This window comes from Anser brachyrhynchus, assembly GCF_964034855.1.
Source record: "Anser brachyrhynchus genome assembly, chromosome: 2".
Classification (NCBI taxonomy): Eukaryota; Metazoa; Chordata; class Aves; order Anseriformes; family Anatidae; genus Anser; species Anser brachyrhynchus.
In genome coordinates this window covers 104,730,274-104,745,187 of record NC_137695.1, presented here as the reverse complement: position 1 = coordinate 104,745,187, position 14,914 = coordinate 104,730,274, and the positions used below count along the sequence as shown (strand labels likewise).

The following is a 14,914-nucleotide window of genomic DNA, read 5'->3' as shown; positions in this document are numbered from 1 at the left end:
TTTTCTGCATGTACCTGCACATATCCTTTCTATTCTCCCAGTATATGCTATGCATATTTAATGAAGTCCATTTCATTTTACTGAAGATATAACAGTATGCCTGTGCAAGTGGAAAAGGCTCTTGAGAATTCAGGTGGTACTTGTGTTAATACCAGCAGCAACTGTGTATTCTTAAAGTCTAGTGTTTGCAGTTTTAAACTGATTCGTTTTTAAGTGGGTTCTCTTCCATTCTTTTAAGAACTGTTCGTAATTAATAGATAGAAAGTCATTCAATGGAGCTGGTTCTGCACTTCCAGAACTGCATAATCAGAGAGAGAGAGAGAGGGAGAGAGACCTCCACTGCCTGTAAAACTCTTTACCTACTGGCTATCTAATAGATCAGATAAAATGTGCTGACTTAAAAAGGAAGGGATAAGTTATAGGAAACATAACTAGAATCAACTTTTGTATTGTATCTCTAGTGGGGACTGTTTCTGCAGGTAATAAAAACAGACAGTAGCATATGCACATAGATTTCCTACACACACACGACCATTACCATATTTCAGGTGTTAAAATGGGCTTTTTCCCCTCCAGCATTTTTTTAGGATGCTCAGTAAAGACAAGAGAGGCCTCCTGCTGCATACAACTCAGTTCTCCTACTGAGACCCTGAACTCTTCAGGCAAAAACCCTTTTATATTTAATGGGTCACTTGGGCTTGGCTGCCGAGTCTGGTGCTGCAATGCTTCTGCATTTCTCCGTGATTATGTTTGAGTCCATAAATGCCCCCTGACTCCAGACCCCATCAGAAGATAGTGTCTTCCTGCTCTGGGTGATGAAATCATTCCAGATTTCATCTTGGATGGCTAATGTGTGTCACTCACAGCTCACAGAGTAAACACTTTAAGTCATTGTCATGGTTTTGGCTGGGATAGAGTTCATTTTCTTTATAGAGGATCACGCAATGCTGTGTTTTGGATTTTTGATGAAAATACTGGTGATAACATACTGATGGTTTTAGTTGTTGCAGAGCAACATTTGCACAGAGCCAAGAACCTTTCTGCTCCTCATGCTGCCCTGTCAGCGAGGAGGCTGGGGGTGCACCAGGAGCTGGGAGGGGGCACAGCTGGGAAAGCTGGCCCAGGATGACCAAAGGGATATCCCACACCATGTGGCATCATGCTCAGAAATAACAGCTGGGGTAAGAAGGAGGCAGGGAGCAGGGTGGGGGACGACATCAGAGTGATGGCGTTTGTCTTCCCAAGAAATGGTTACACATGATGAGCCCTGGAAGCAGCTGAACACCTGCCGACTGATGTGAGTAGCAAATGAATTCCTGGTTTTGCTTTGCTTTTGCTTTACCTTGTAAATTGTCTTTATCTCAACCCATGAATTCTCACACTTTTACCTTCCTGATTCTCTCCCCCATCCCACCAGGGGAGAACGAGTGAGCGGCTGTGTGGGGCTGAGCTGCCTGCTGGGGCTAAACCACAGCAGGTATGAAGTGCTGTATTTGGGAACAGGTAGCTTAGGGGGGTCAGGCTCTATGGCTTGCTCCAGTGGGTCCTTGAGTGGTATGAAACATCTCTGTATCTTGGACACAAATGCAGAGAGGTTTGAAATGAAATGAACTGGACCTTTAATTTTGTACAGAGATAACAGGCAAGACAAATGTGGAGAAAGGGAAATGGCAGGGAAGGATAGGTAGATCCACTGATTTCAGTATTAAGATACCAGGCAAGCAACACGTGGGTGGTGTCTTTTTCATAGGATCCTGTTTGCTTTAATTTAATGCTCATCTTCCACAGGGTTAGAGTTGCAAAGATAGGAATAAAACCGCATGGAAATGGTGTGAATGAAACAGCTGATTATTTTGCAAGGTGCAGTACAGGTACTCAAGAAAAACCTGGAAATTTTATGACACACTGAAAGGTAGGTCACTTCATGCTGAAAGCAAATGGTCAGCCAGTAATAAAATGAAACTCAACTGTAGTTTAGGCTGAAATTAAGTGAGAATGCCATCAAGATTTCCCTAATACTCTCAATAAAATACTCATTAAAGAGAATCACATGTTAGCACTGAGGGAAAGAATACATTTTTTAGTAGTTCCAGGAAACAGTTTCATTTTCTATGTGTTTCAACCAGCTGAATCTACAGTAGGACCCAGTTCAACCAGTCTGGAAGCAAAGGTAAAAAGCACCGATCTGTGCAGCCCATATATTCAGGAGCCATTCTTTGCGCTGCCCTGGGACCTTGAGCAAAGCTCTAGCCAGAGTTTAAATATTTTTATAAGCAGAACATAATATAAAAACTGTCCTCTTACAAAAATGAAAACCCATTTAAATTCACGATAAAGTCTGTGAAATATTCTTCTTTCTTCATCTGGGGTGAAATGAGCTTTGCAGCATGTGTAGCTCTGAATAGTAATCTACATGTAAATCATCAGCAGCCCCATGACCTGAAAAACCTTCTGTATGTCAGTAATACTGTATTATCTGAAAAGAACTGTCTTCAGCCAAATGATGGGGGAGAAGATACATATTGATACAATTGTAGATGTATTTTTGGCAGGACAAATGTTCACTGGAAAGTTGGAGGCTGACTTCAAGAGAATGTGGCTCAGAGATCTACATCCAGCACAACATGACATTAGGGCTGCTCTCACCCACCTTCTGTGTTCTCAAGTAATGATTTTAAAGCCAATATTATAGTTTAAAATTAAGTATTCTCACCTCCCACAAGACTACATTCTTCTGTTTCCATGTGTAAAGGTTGTTGCTATTGACGAATTTGTTCTTTTTACAGCACATGTTCCACAATTTTTTTCTTTACTCTAATTTCATTTGTTTATCAAAACACAGACAGGTTTGAGGGATAGTTATTTATTTATTTACTTTTAAAGTTTTAAAAGGGAAAGGGCAAATTGTGTTTTGGAGTTTATTAGCTGGAGTAGACAGTACACCATGTTAGTTTCTTTCAGTATATGTAGTGCCTTATTGAGAAAGTAGTATTTACCTATTGATAGAAAAAAGTCATTTTCCATTTTTCTGTTTTTCAGTAGGGAGTGTTTTTATAATGTTATTTTTCCCTTACACTGTAGCTCTGCAGTTAGCAGTCTTTTTTTAATTTTTTTTTTTTTTTCCTGTGGAATAACATTGACACATTCTTGTTACTCACCACAGGGGTTATTCACAACTGTCTATTCCAGGCATATAAATTAGGCATCTTTAGTTTCTCTGAATTGCCTTCCTGGTTACGTTGACCTCATTTCAGACTGCAGAAAGGAGCTTTGGCTTTTATCTTTCATCCTTTGACTGGGGCCTACCTTAAATGTCCTAGGCAAGTGATATGAGCATCCATCTCTCCCCAGGTGAGTTAATTAACATCACTTGTTACTGAATAGAGTGTTCATCCTCAGTGAACTTACACATTGCTCAAACAGCAGCTTGTAGACACTTATTTCTTGGGGTTGCTCATACGGCCATCACACCACGCCTTACAGTGTTTTAATGGCATCAGAGGTTCCCACAGCTGAGGTGGGACTCCTGCACCCCATTCATGCCAGGACAGAGAAGAACAGGAGAGGGCCTTTGCTACAGAGACATACAGTGCATGTATCAGCCTGTTGGATCGTCTTGCTTCTCACTCGTCTTATAAGGAAACAGCAGTACTGCTATCTAGGATCATTTCTGAAACAAATCAAGCTTTGCTTATGCATGCATTTTGAAAGACTGCATTTTTTTCTTCCTTTCTTTTTCTTCTCTTCTCAATACAAGAGAAAGTTTGTTAAGTTCAGCCTATATTTTTAAATAGTTCAAAAATTGTGTGGTAAATGATCATGCTGAAGCGGAGGTGTTTGGAGGATACACAGGAGGATGCCTTCTTTCTTAAATCATGTTCTACAGTTTCAGTTTATGATCAAAATAACACTTTATTTGATTTCATCTAATTTTATAAGAACCACGGTGTCTCGCTCTTCTTCCCTTAGTATTGCCCCATGTAGTGCCTTATCTTGAGCCAGCTCAGGGAGAAGCAACTGAGCTTCAAGATACACCATGGAAGGTTTAGACTGGATATCAGGAAGAACTTATTCACTGAAAAGGTGATAAGACCTGGTCCTGGCGAGGACCGGGAACAGGCCACACAGGAAAGAGGTGGAGTTCCCATTCCTGGAGGTATTTAAGAGATATGTGAATGGGTGCACTAAAAGTGTACAGGTCTTTCTCCTTGGTATTAACATTTCTGTGTTTATTTATAAACTGGGGGAGACTAAAAGAAAACAAATTCTTCTTATCAATCTACATAGGAAAGGAGGTCCATTCCCTTACTCCTCCTAAGTACAGATGTGAACTAGCAAGTACCTTATACGTGAGATTTTTTTTATGATATCTAATGAAAATTCCCAGATAACAGTTATTTCCTAGCATATCCAAAAGGTTATTGCACATCCAAATTCATGCTTAAAATGGCCTGTATATAATTATGTTTAAAGCAAGGAATCTTATGCCTATTACTCTAAGAAAAATCAAATGCAACTTTCTGGAAGTCACTGGAATTACTTTTCCATTAAACATGAGCAAATGATATCAGATTGGAAACCAATTTCTAAGTTATCGATAAACTGCTGTGACTTTTACTTTCATAGTAGGAGAATTATAAGTATGCCATTTACACATCTGAGAACTTCCATCATATTACTCATGTGAATACTCATGAGAATACTCAGACACACAGTTGCAGAAACTGTACATGTTTCAATATTAATTATTTCTTTAAGACTGGCTTAACTTATTATGGATATAATCTAATCATTGGAGAAAATAGGGTAAATGCAGCCATTATAAATGTTCTGGGTGAGTGGAATTAGACAGAACTTGTTAGTTTGAATAATTGAGATAATTACGTGAAGCTTCTGAGGTACCTGATATTTATAAAATCCTAAATCTTGTCTCCCTAGCAAGCATGTTTTTTTATATTAGGTCTTCCAGTTCATAAAGCATGCGATGGCCTGGTGATATAAGGTATTGTAACAGAAATTTTAAAAGGGAAGAACTTCAAAGGGAAATTAATATTTAATAATAAACTAATTTTAGAATATTTCAGCAAAAATCAGATTTATAATACAGTTCTGGATTTCTTAAGACAAAAACAGAGTCCTAGCTTTCCCTTTTATACATACAAATACATCTACACAGAGAGAAAGAGATGATATTCTTATATGCATAGACATAGTTATGTATATATCACTGGTGACATATGTTGTAAACACAGACATACGTGTATACAGATACATATATTCAGAATGATAGAAAGGAAAGCAAGAAAGGTTCTATCTTGATATTACAAGTAACTCGGTCAATACAAATATTTTAATGGAAAGTGTCACCTTTCATTAAGAATTGATTGCAATAATTAAAAGATATATATATGTATGACACTGGATTGGGAGGAAGAATTAGGGGAAAATAATAATAATTGCTCATTTTTAGTAATGTCTTAATTTAGCAGAGGCAGCATATTCCTAGGGATACAAGCTGGGGGTGATGCAGATCTATTGACATCTACAATTGCTATCCTTAAGGTTGGAAACTTAATTCCTGTATGCCTTTGCAGGAGAATCCAGTACAGAGTGGTATCACTATCACCAGAGAAATGGTACTGTCAACAATTGCCTGTGTGATTAGGCACTTATCTTTTGATGTTCAGTTACCTTCTGCTTGTTAACCTTGTCAAGGAGGGGCAGGGAGGAGAGCACCAACCAAATGAAACCTGTGGTAATTACTGTAATTCGGAAAGAAATATATTCACTGGAGGCAGACAGTTCCACCCTCACAATCAACCTTTCTGCAACTCAAGGAAAACACAAACATGGCCTGGCTCAGACAAATTAGGCATGAACAAATGTTGCACATTAAATGAGTTAAAGGACCTTGCTGAAAATTACAAGGGCTGCTTAGGGAAGCAACGAATCCTATTAAGGCAGAAATAGGCTTAAAAGAAAGTGGGCTTTGTAGAGAGACTTGCGTATATATTTAAAGTATTTGGTTATCTTACCCAAGGCAATTCTGGGCACAACACTGCAAATGTATCAAAATGATAATAATATAGAGTTCTCTGGGAGACATTCAGGGGAAAAAAAGAGATTATCAACTTAGTGCTGTAAAACTACTACTTCTAATAGCAATACCTGCCTTTTCTATAGCACCTTCCATCATTCTAATTTGAAATGTCTTACAACAGCATTTAGAAAAACACAAAACAATAAGATAATTTAGAAAGCTAAGAAACATTTAAAGTTAGCTTGTAAAAAAAAAAATCTTCAATCAAACACACAGCGTTCAAAGTAAAAGTCACATTCTGTTTTTGTTGGCTTTCCCCAAAGTGCATTCCTATTGCAAAACATATGTAAACATCTATAGATGAAGGAATTGTTCCTTCATTACTATAACTCCTTTGGTTCATCAGTACAGCTAAATGACCCGGGCTGCAAGAAGCACTCTGTTTTAATATGCATGAGCCTTTCCTACCACTGCATTTATGTGAGGACTAGGGGAGGTTATTTTACTTAAGACTGTAATGGCAATGGGTTTGCTCCATTTCCCTTTTTCCTCAGCTTTTATATTACTGCAATTCAGAAAGAACAATGCACTGATAGTTTTGTTGTCGCTTTTTATTTTTTATTTTTTTATCCTCTGTCTTGGTCCTTGTTCCATTCTGAAAGAAAAACTAAAAGCAGGAATGCATTAAAACCCATAGGGCTTCCAGCATTGTTTGAAGGTGGAGGCAGCAGGCAAAGGGGCAGAATGCCATATGAATGTGTAAAATATGCATACTTGTAAATATGTTTTGAATGCAAAGGTTAAAGAGAGGACAAGCTGAGCTAAGTCACAAAAGCATTATGAAAGGATGGTGGAAATACAGATCGTAAGGTGTCATGTTCAGCATAAATCATGCGGTATGTAATACATAATAAGGGTTATTCATTGAGAGCTTTGCTGCAGCCTGTAACCTCGCTGCAATCAAGACAACAATAAACTCTACTAAGTGGGACCAATTTCCATCAGGGTGAGGGTGTCCCCTCCCCCTCTTCTTTATTTTTAAATGCATGATGAACACATGCTAATTGTGTAGACCTGTTACTGTGAACGACAAATAACTGTTTCCAAAAGGACATTATGGCTAACAGCTCTTTAGGGGTTGATTTTGTTCCCCATCATTAAAATCCTTATTCTGTACAGAATTAGGAAATATAGTCTTGCCACTGTAGGTCGTTGTCCAAAGAATAAATGTGTGTGTTGAATTAGGGGGGAGCAAGTGATATTGTGAAAGCAATCTGCACTGCACTGACTGAAAAAGGTAGAGAGGGAAGCTGCTGCTTGCAGACACGTTAAGGGAAGAAGAGGGCTTCAGCATGGCCAGTCCTGCACTGCAGGGGTAGTTTTACTGGGTTAATCCATCTCCAAATTTACTCTGTCTTCACCCTCATATATACGACTACATCTACAGTCTGTTTTGTCCTGTGCAGAGCCCAGTCCATCTGTACTCTGGGACAGCAGAAAGCTGTGTGCTCATTACTGTAGTGCAGACTCTCATCCAGTGAAGCTGGCCAGGTGCTCTGATAACAGCACCAGCAAGCCAGCAGCTTAAGCAGGACAAGACTGCATCTGCTCACAGGGAATACTGGCAGAGCTTGCTTGTGTCTGTGGGGAAGTGACACACAGCTGTGCCCCCAGCTTAGCCGATTACATCCTTCTTTGAGCAGTATCTGTGAGGAATCTTGGAGCTTCCCAGCCACTGCAGGGACCTGCTCCCATGGATGCGCAAGGCTTTCACGGCTGTAAGACAGCTGTGCTGGACTTTGCATATGAGAGGCCCTTGCAGGAAGATCATGCTGTGCTGCACAGGTCCTGTCCCTGCTTTACTAACCCTTTGCCAAGCTCCTTACTTCTGAGGGGTATCTGAGATATATTAGGAATGAATAAAGCTAAATGAGGAGGTAAGAAACCAAACTGGGGAAAAAAAAATAAAAAAAAAAGCAGTTAAATGTCTGATTATAGCTGAGATTTACGGCAGCAGGAGACAACGTAAGGAGGCCTTGGGCAACTGATGGTGTCAAGTTAGGGGATACTAAAGCAAGTTAGGAGTTGCAATGTCGCAATAGCTTTTCTTTAAAGTCAAACAGCAGAAAAAACTGGAAGTTGACAAGTGAATATCATCCCCAGAGATGTGTTTATACAGCAAGGTTAATAAAAGGCGGTGAAAACAGAAGATGTCCTGTGACTAAAACAAGTCTGAAGAGCTAATCTTAACATTTAAATGGCTGATGAAGGTCCAGTTTGTGAATAAGCTCTGGAAAAAAATAGTATTAATTTTTCAGTTAACCCATGACAAAGCAATTAGAATTTCCAGTGGGACTGAAGTCCTTCAGTCCAGTGTGAAGCTTGTAGAGGTTGAAAGCTTATTTCTTTCTTTCTTTCTTTATTTATTTATTTTCTATTTGAAAGGAAGAGCATCCAAAATAAGGGGTAAAAAGGAGCCTCCAGCAAGTGGGTGCAGAGTGGTGAGGCACCTCTACTGCATTGTGCAATGGATGTCCCAACGTAGAGGCTACAGGATCAACAGATTTAATGGCATGCACCTGTTGTGCTGGACATGGAAAGGATGATGTCTGTGGTTGTGAAAGAAGGGGACAAATATGTTTAAACTATTGAATGAAAGCACCTGAACTGATCAGTCTGATTCAGGTGTCTAGTCTATGCTAGCTAGGTAGACTCCTTACACAGCCAATGGCAAGAGGGGACTATCTGCGAGTGATTCACCCAGTCCTATGACACATGATGTGTGATGCAATTTTTTAAGTTCTATTTTGTCCCATACTGGCCTTCATCGTAAAATGCATCCATGCAATTAACAATTCTGAACCTGATTATCAGGCAGTGATCTGTGTTTTTACAATATTTTTCGGTCCATTTTTTCAGAGCCAAGGTACCTGGATAAGGATGGATGTTTCTAGGCACTTAAAAAGTTTACAAAAAATAATATTTGACCAATCTGTATGGTTAATTTCCTAATGCTATTCATTAGAATGAATGCAATGGCAATACTTCCATTACATAGTTTGTTTCCTGAAATAACATGTAAAACCATTAGGTGCCAGATATAGCACTGAAATGGGAGCTAGGAAGATGACACTACTTTTTATTAATTCTCCAGTCTCTTTTTAAATTATAACAAACTAAGTAGTTATTGATCTAATGTTCTGCTGTCTTTGGCAGAATAACTTATATGTATAACAGTGACTATCTAGGGTTAAATTTTAGGAGAGTTTTTATATCTCAGTCTTTTTTAAACAGAAGAATGGGATTCAATCCCACTTATTTTTCTGAAATTCTAAATTGCTGCAGCACACATCTAGTGACAACACTGAAATACTTATGTGGCAGTGGATTTGTTGCACTATTTAAAATGAAAAGTAGAGCTGTCTAATGAAGTAAAAATGCAGTCAAATGTAGACCTTGTCAATCACATAGATTAACAAGGGTAGGAACAGTGCCTTCAAAATGCTGTAAGTAATCAAAAAGACAAGATTCTTTTGAACATTTGACTACTCAGGAAAAGCTGTTTTCCTCATGGGAGAAAAGATTTCTTTAAAGATTCTTTAACTCTAGATCAGGAACTGGTACATATTTTATTCATATTATATGTAGAGCTTGTCACATTTGTATCCACATCTTAGGAGCCTTCTCTCCTCTATTGAAACAGTCAAAAATGCTGTACGATGTTTTTCAGCTGACTCCAGGTCAATAAAACATGGAATGTAGGAGAGGTATATTTGTATAATAATAGGTAGCAGACCTGACATGTTAGGGTCACTGATCACTGTACCAATTTCCCTTATGCTTTCACTGCTACTGCAGGACTGCTTTGTGCATTCAGCTGCATGAAGTCTCTCTAGAGTGTGGTAGTACAATGTTGTTGCCAAAAACTTTAACTCTAAACCAGTTAGCTTTCGGCTTGACTTCAGCAGTGCCAGTCATCAGGGACTCCCCTTAACTTACACTTCTCTTCAGTGTTTCCTCAGTGAGGAAACAGACCTGTACATTTACTGTGGTTATTTTCAATGTTTGACATGAAGGCTGCTGACTCCTTGAGAGTCTACTTCTCTTTCTAGCTCCATGACCACAGCTGACAACCTGTAAGAATGAAAATATTATAGAATTGTAGTGTACTTCAAGTTAGAAGGGACCCACAAGGACTGTCAAGTCCAACACCTGGCTCCTGGCTCCCCACAGGACCACTCAAAACTGTGCAATAGTAACAGACCACAGAGCAGACCTTCCCAGCAAAATCAGGAATATGGATCATACACTGCTAGAGAAAGGATGTCTGTTCTGTCTTTTCACCTGACTTAATGCAATTCTTAATTCAGTAGCTCTCTAACAAAAGTAGTTATCCAAACAAAACAAAACAACCAACCAACCAACCAACAAACAAACGAACAAAAAAGATAGAGATCTTCATGAGAGAAAAGTGTAGAGTGAATTGGAATGAAGGAAAGTCATTAGATTTAGGTTAGATTAGTTTTTTTGAGAGTAGAGAAAACGGGCACTGTCATCTTGAAACATGCTCAGGTATAAAACTGAAGAAAGCCATATATGGGTAAATACATAGACATCAATAAATTAATTAAAACATCAGCATTTTATATATTTTCCCTGGGATAACGTTCTTTGCTACACAAGGAGAACAACAAATCTCTATAAAAGAAAAAAAGATGTTGGTAGCATATGTGATTACTGGTCTTTTCTGAAATGTTAAATTCTAGGATGAAAACAAACACAGAAGATCTCTCCTCAAAAGATCTTACTTTAATTAAAAACTGGATTAGAAAGCAAATCAGAGTACATCCTCCGGCTGTCTGTTCTAATAATGCAGGAAAGTTTCATTGAGTAGGAAAATCTTAAATTGTGGTAATGCCAAATGAAAGAATATATGCAAGAATGCACTTCTCCCTCAACCTAGTTTTGAGAATCTCTGTGAGGCCACATGTTTTTAAGTGTAACAAGCAACTGATTTCTTGTAACATTTTAGGATCTTACAGATGCTTTCAAGAAGGAAGGAAATTGTTTTCTTTGAAAAAAGCAAAGTGTTTTAAGTGAGCTTAAAAAACCATAGGATTTCTTTGTTGTCAACAAAATCAATAATGTAGTAGTGTTTTTGGATATCAGAAAAAACAGCATTAATTCTTGTGATCTCTCAGTTCTGTAAACTGAACTATTGAAACTAAAATCTCCTGCATGGAGAAATGTAATTGGCGGAGAATTTTTTTGTTTTTGTTTTTACTATGTTGATACTTGGAATGCTTTCTAATATCATACAGCACAGAATTGTAACCTATAATTACATTGTAAAAATAAATGTAATTAGTAAATAGACTGATCATTTGCCTTCTTCCTGACATCAGTGTGACACAGTCACAGAATTCACATTTGGAAATGGACCATTTTGAAACTAGTCAAGGGTCTTTGCTTGCTTAGAAAAATATTTGTTTATTTACATTTGTTTATGGTTTGACACAAATTTAGTGCCAGTTCATGTCTGGGTTTCTGAATTTGTTGTCTGGATGACTTTCAAAGGGATTTAGACTTTGGCGTGACTTTTGAAATCATTGTGCTCGATAACTGAATTACATTTATTTATTAACATGAATTCCACATTGGAAGATTTTTATGTAAACTCACCTACAGAAGTGAAACTGGTGCTGCCTGAGGGGCATTTCTAGGAGGTGGACATGCAGTCTTCGCAATCATCAATCTGTTGCTTGGAATTGCAGAATAAACATAAAGAAAAAATGTGCATAAGTTTTTTAGGTTTTGTTTTTGACTCCCAAAGCAGATTCACAGAGACTGTTTAGCTGCTGTTCCATGACAATAGTTTACAATATCATCAGTTTCCACGTGCAGCTATGCCTTATTCAAACAATTACCAAGATTATTAATATGCAGAGCAAACAGTGAAAGACACAATGTGAATCTCTGTAGAAGTTCTCTGGGAATGAATAGATATTGAGAGTAAATATTTGCTGGCTTGATAATTTGGTAATTAACTTATGTGATATGAAAATGCGTCCAGTAGGTCTGCACCAAAATAACTCACAAAAGGACTTCTTAGAGATTTCTGATGTTAATGACATTTGACAAACTCTGAGGTAGATTCTAATCAGCAATTAAAAGGTTAATGTTTTATGTCATCCTCCTAAGCTATTTATTCCCCAATTTTTCAAAGTCAATTGTGATTCATGTGAAAGAGACCTGTTGTCCCTGCGTGGTTAAGATTCATGTCAATAATATTCAAGTTACTTCATGACCTTGTTCACTGCTGATCCTATGTCACATCAAAATTTTGGCAGGAGATCAATGTCAAGTACATTTTCACCTTGCCAACCAGCTTCATTTGTTTTATTTAGTATCTGATCTGCTGTCTACACTTCCTGATATTTGTAATCATCTCTATAGAACTTTTTTTTTCTTTTCTTTTTTTTTTTCTCTGTAACTTCTATATCTTTAGGAATGTTCCACCACTGGTGCATGTGAAAGACCTTGTCACAAGCAAAGGTGCACCATCAAAAGATGATTTCATTGCTTTGATGCATTCAAAACTTGACATAAATGAAATAGGTAAGTAGTATATTTTAACTGATTAGTTTGATGTTTCTTTAGCCCTGGAGAAAAAAGGGAAATAAGTATCTTCCCATCTCATTTTTTTTTAATACTACTTCTGGAGTCCTACACAGGAATATTTATAAAGGGAAGCAGTGAAAGCCTTATTACCAGAGCTAACTGAAGAATTTTTTTGATATCCCGGGAAGTCTAATAGGTACCTACCTGCAAAACCCAATATTGTGGATATGTCTGTTCATCTGTCAGTTCGTCTTCCTCAAAGTTATTTATTCCATTAATCTTCAGATCTGTTGGCACTGAACAAAGTGAACACTTGACACAGGTTTAAAATGTTAGGTTGGCCTTTAATATATTACATGTATGTAAGTCCATAATCAAACATAATGGTGTCTAGAGCATGAGTAGCATGTTTTCTCTATTGGAAATTTCCTTCGGAGATCCTTTGGTGTTTAACAAAAAGTTAGCAGACCTAGCCCTTGAAAATGGAGCAGGGTTTTAGGTAATCATCTGCATTTGGTAACTAAAAGAGGATGTTTAGGTGGTGAGAACACAGGAATCATGTCAAGAAACCCATGTGTTTGAGAAGGAATGTAAGAAAACAATGCTGACCATTTCTATTAACATGAGAATAAAAATGCGTTCATTGATGCTCCCAGCACAAGCCATCAGTGGGAGAGATATATCCTTATTATGCAATACTTCAAAATATTATTACAACTCCTGTAGTGTGTATAAAAACATCTCTAGTGATTACCACCTGAGGCAGTGGTGAGAGAAGGAGTAGAAGGAAGCAGGGTGACTGAAAAAATGTTTTAAGTTTACACTAATTGAATGAGACTTTTAGGACCTAGGCTTCCACTGTAATAAATGGTCACTATTTATTGCTGGGATGATTTAAAATAAGAGGTGTCAGTGAAAGCACAAGCATTTTTAGGAAAGGTACTAAACACAATGATATACGTATATATTTTTAACTGCAGTGACTCCAACTCTAAAACACTGTACTTATAAGTCACATGAAGAAACTTTATTGTGCTGACTGTATTCATCCTTTGGGCCCTGGCTGTCAGTAGAGGTCTGGAACTTCTCCCTTGCTAAGGGGGAAACAGTGGTTAAGGTCCTCACCTGGGGAAAGGCCACAGAATCCACTGAAATTCAGAAGAGCAAAGGCTGGGTTTCTGTTCCTGTGTAAGAGAATTTGGTTTTAGTACCATAAACAAATGAGACATAGGAGAATACACTTTTACACAAGACAAGATTTTAGTCCTGAGAATAAGCAGAATGGATATAGCTCCTCTTCTCAGGTTCAATACCATTACTCATGCATGATCTCTGCAAAATCAGTGAAGCTTCACTAATTCACATCAGCTGAGAATCTTGTTCCCGTGTTTGTGGTTCAGAAAGGAACAATGCAATTCAGAGGTGCTTCACTTTACAAGCAAGACCTCCCTGCAGTTAGTTCAGCTAAAACATTTTACAATAGCTGTGCTTTTCTTGTCAATCAAGGTTTCTCCCCAAATAGATAGTATCTTTTATTACTTCCATCTGCCACTTTCCTAAAAAGTCCATTGAATTTACATCCCATATCTAAGAAAAATATTAATTTTCAAAATACAGGGCAAATGGAGAAATGAGTGAGCAACATTTTTATACTGAATTGCTTGCACATGGCAGAGCTAATGAGGTAGTTACCAATTTATAAATAAGGAAAATGTATCCAACGTGCTAATGTGTATATTTGTACAAATAGCCATATATATATGTACATATACAAATATAGAATATTTGTAGCAAGGTGTATACTTCAAGTTCATTTCTTCATCTTAGTTTTATGTGTTATATGTGTAAAATCTGGAACTGCCATATTCTCAAATAATTTCTTATGCTTTAAATTTCTATTTTTCTCTTTGCTTTTTCTAACATCTTTTTCTAAATAAATCCTCTCTCTCTCTTTTTTTTTTTTTTTAAGTATATGTAAAACCACATTTCTAAATTCAGATATTTATTTATGAAGTAATTACTATATACAAGATTTTCTTTTAGAGTGGCTCTGGTAGAGTTATGCTATATCACATTGTAGAAATAAGCCCCAGAAACTATTCTGAAGATTCTTGGACCTAGTCATATTCCCCGTGTATGTCTGAATTTTAATATATAGGCGATGTTTAAAACACAAAGTGATTGCTCACAGTGTGTATTTTGGCACAGTTTTATGAAAGAATGCCAGAAAGGTTGTTTGCTTGCGTGCATTAC

General features: G+C 37.5%; 1 long non-coding RNA gene across 2 annotated transcripts in view; it reads left to right on the top strand.

Moving 5' to 3' along the window:
* The window catches only part of LOC308189052, a 34,797-nt gene extending 22,135 nt beyond the window's left edge, over positions 1-12,662 (top strand). Inside the window, exon 4 of one of the 2 annotated variants that reach the window (XR_013945984.1) lies at positions 12,549-12,662. This is a non-coding gene — a long non-coding RNA (uncharacterized lncRNA). The remainder of the gene's footprint in view (positions 1-12,548) is intronic. The other variant, XR_013945985.1, reaches the window with a different exon arrangement.
* Positions 12,663-14,914: the final 2,252 nt, after the last annotated feature.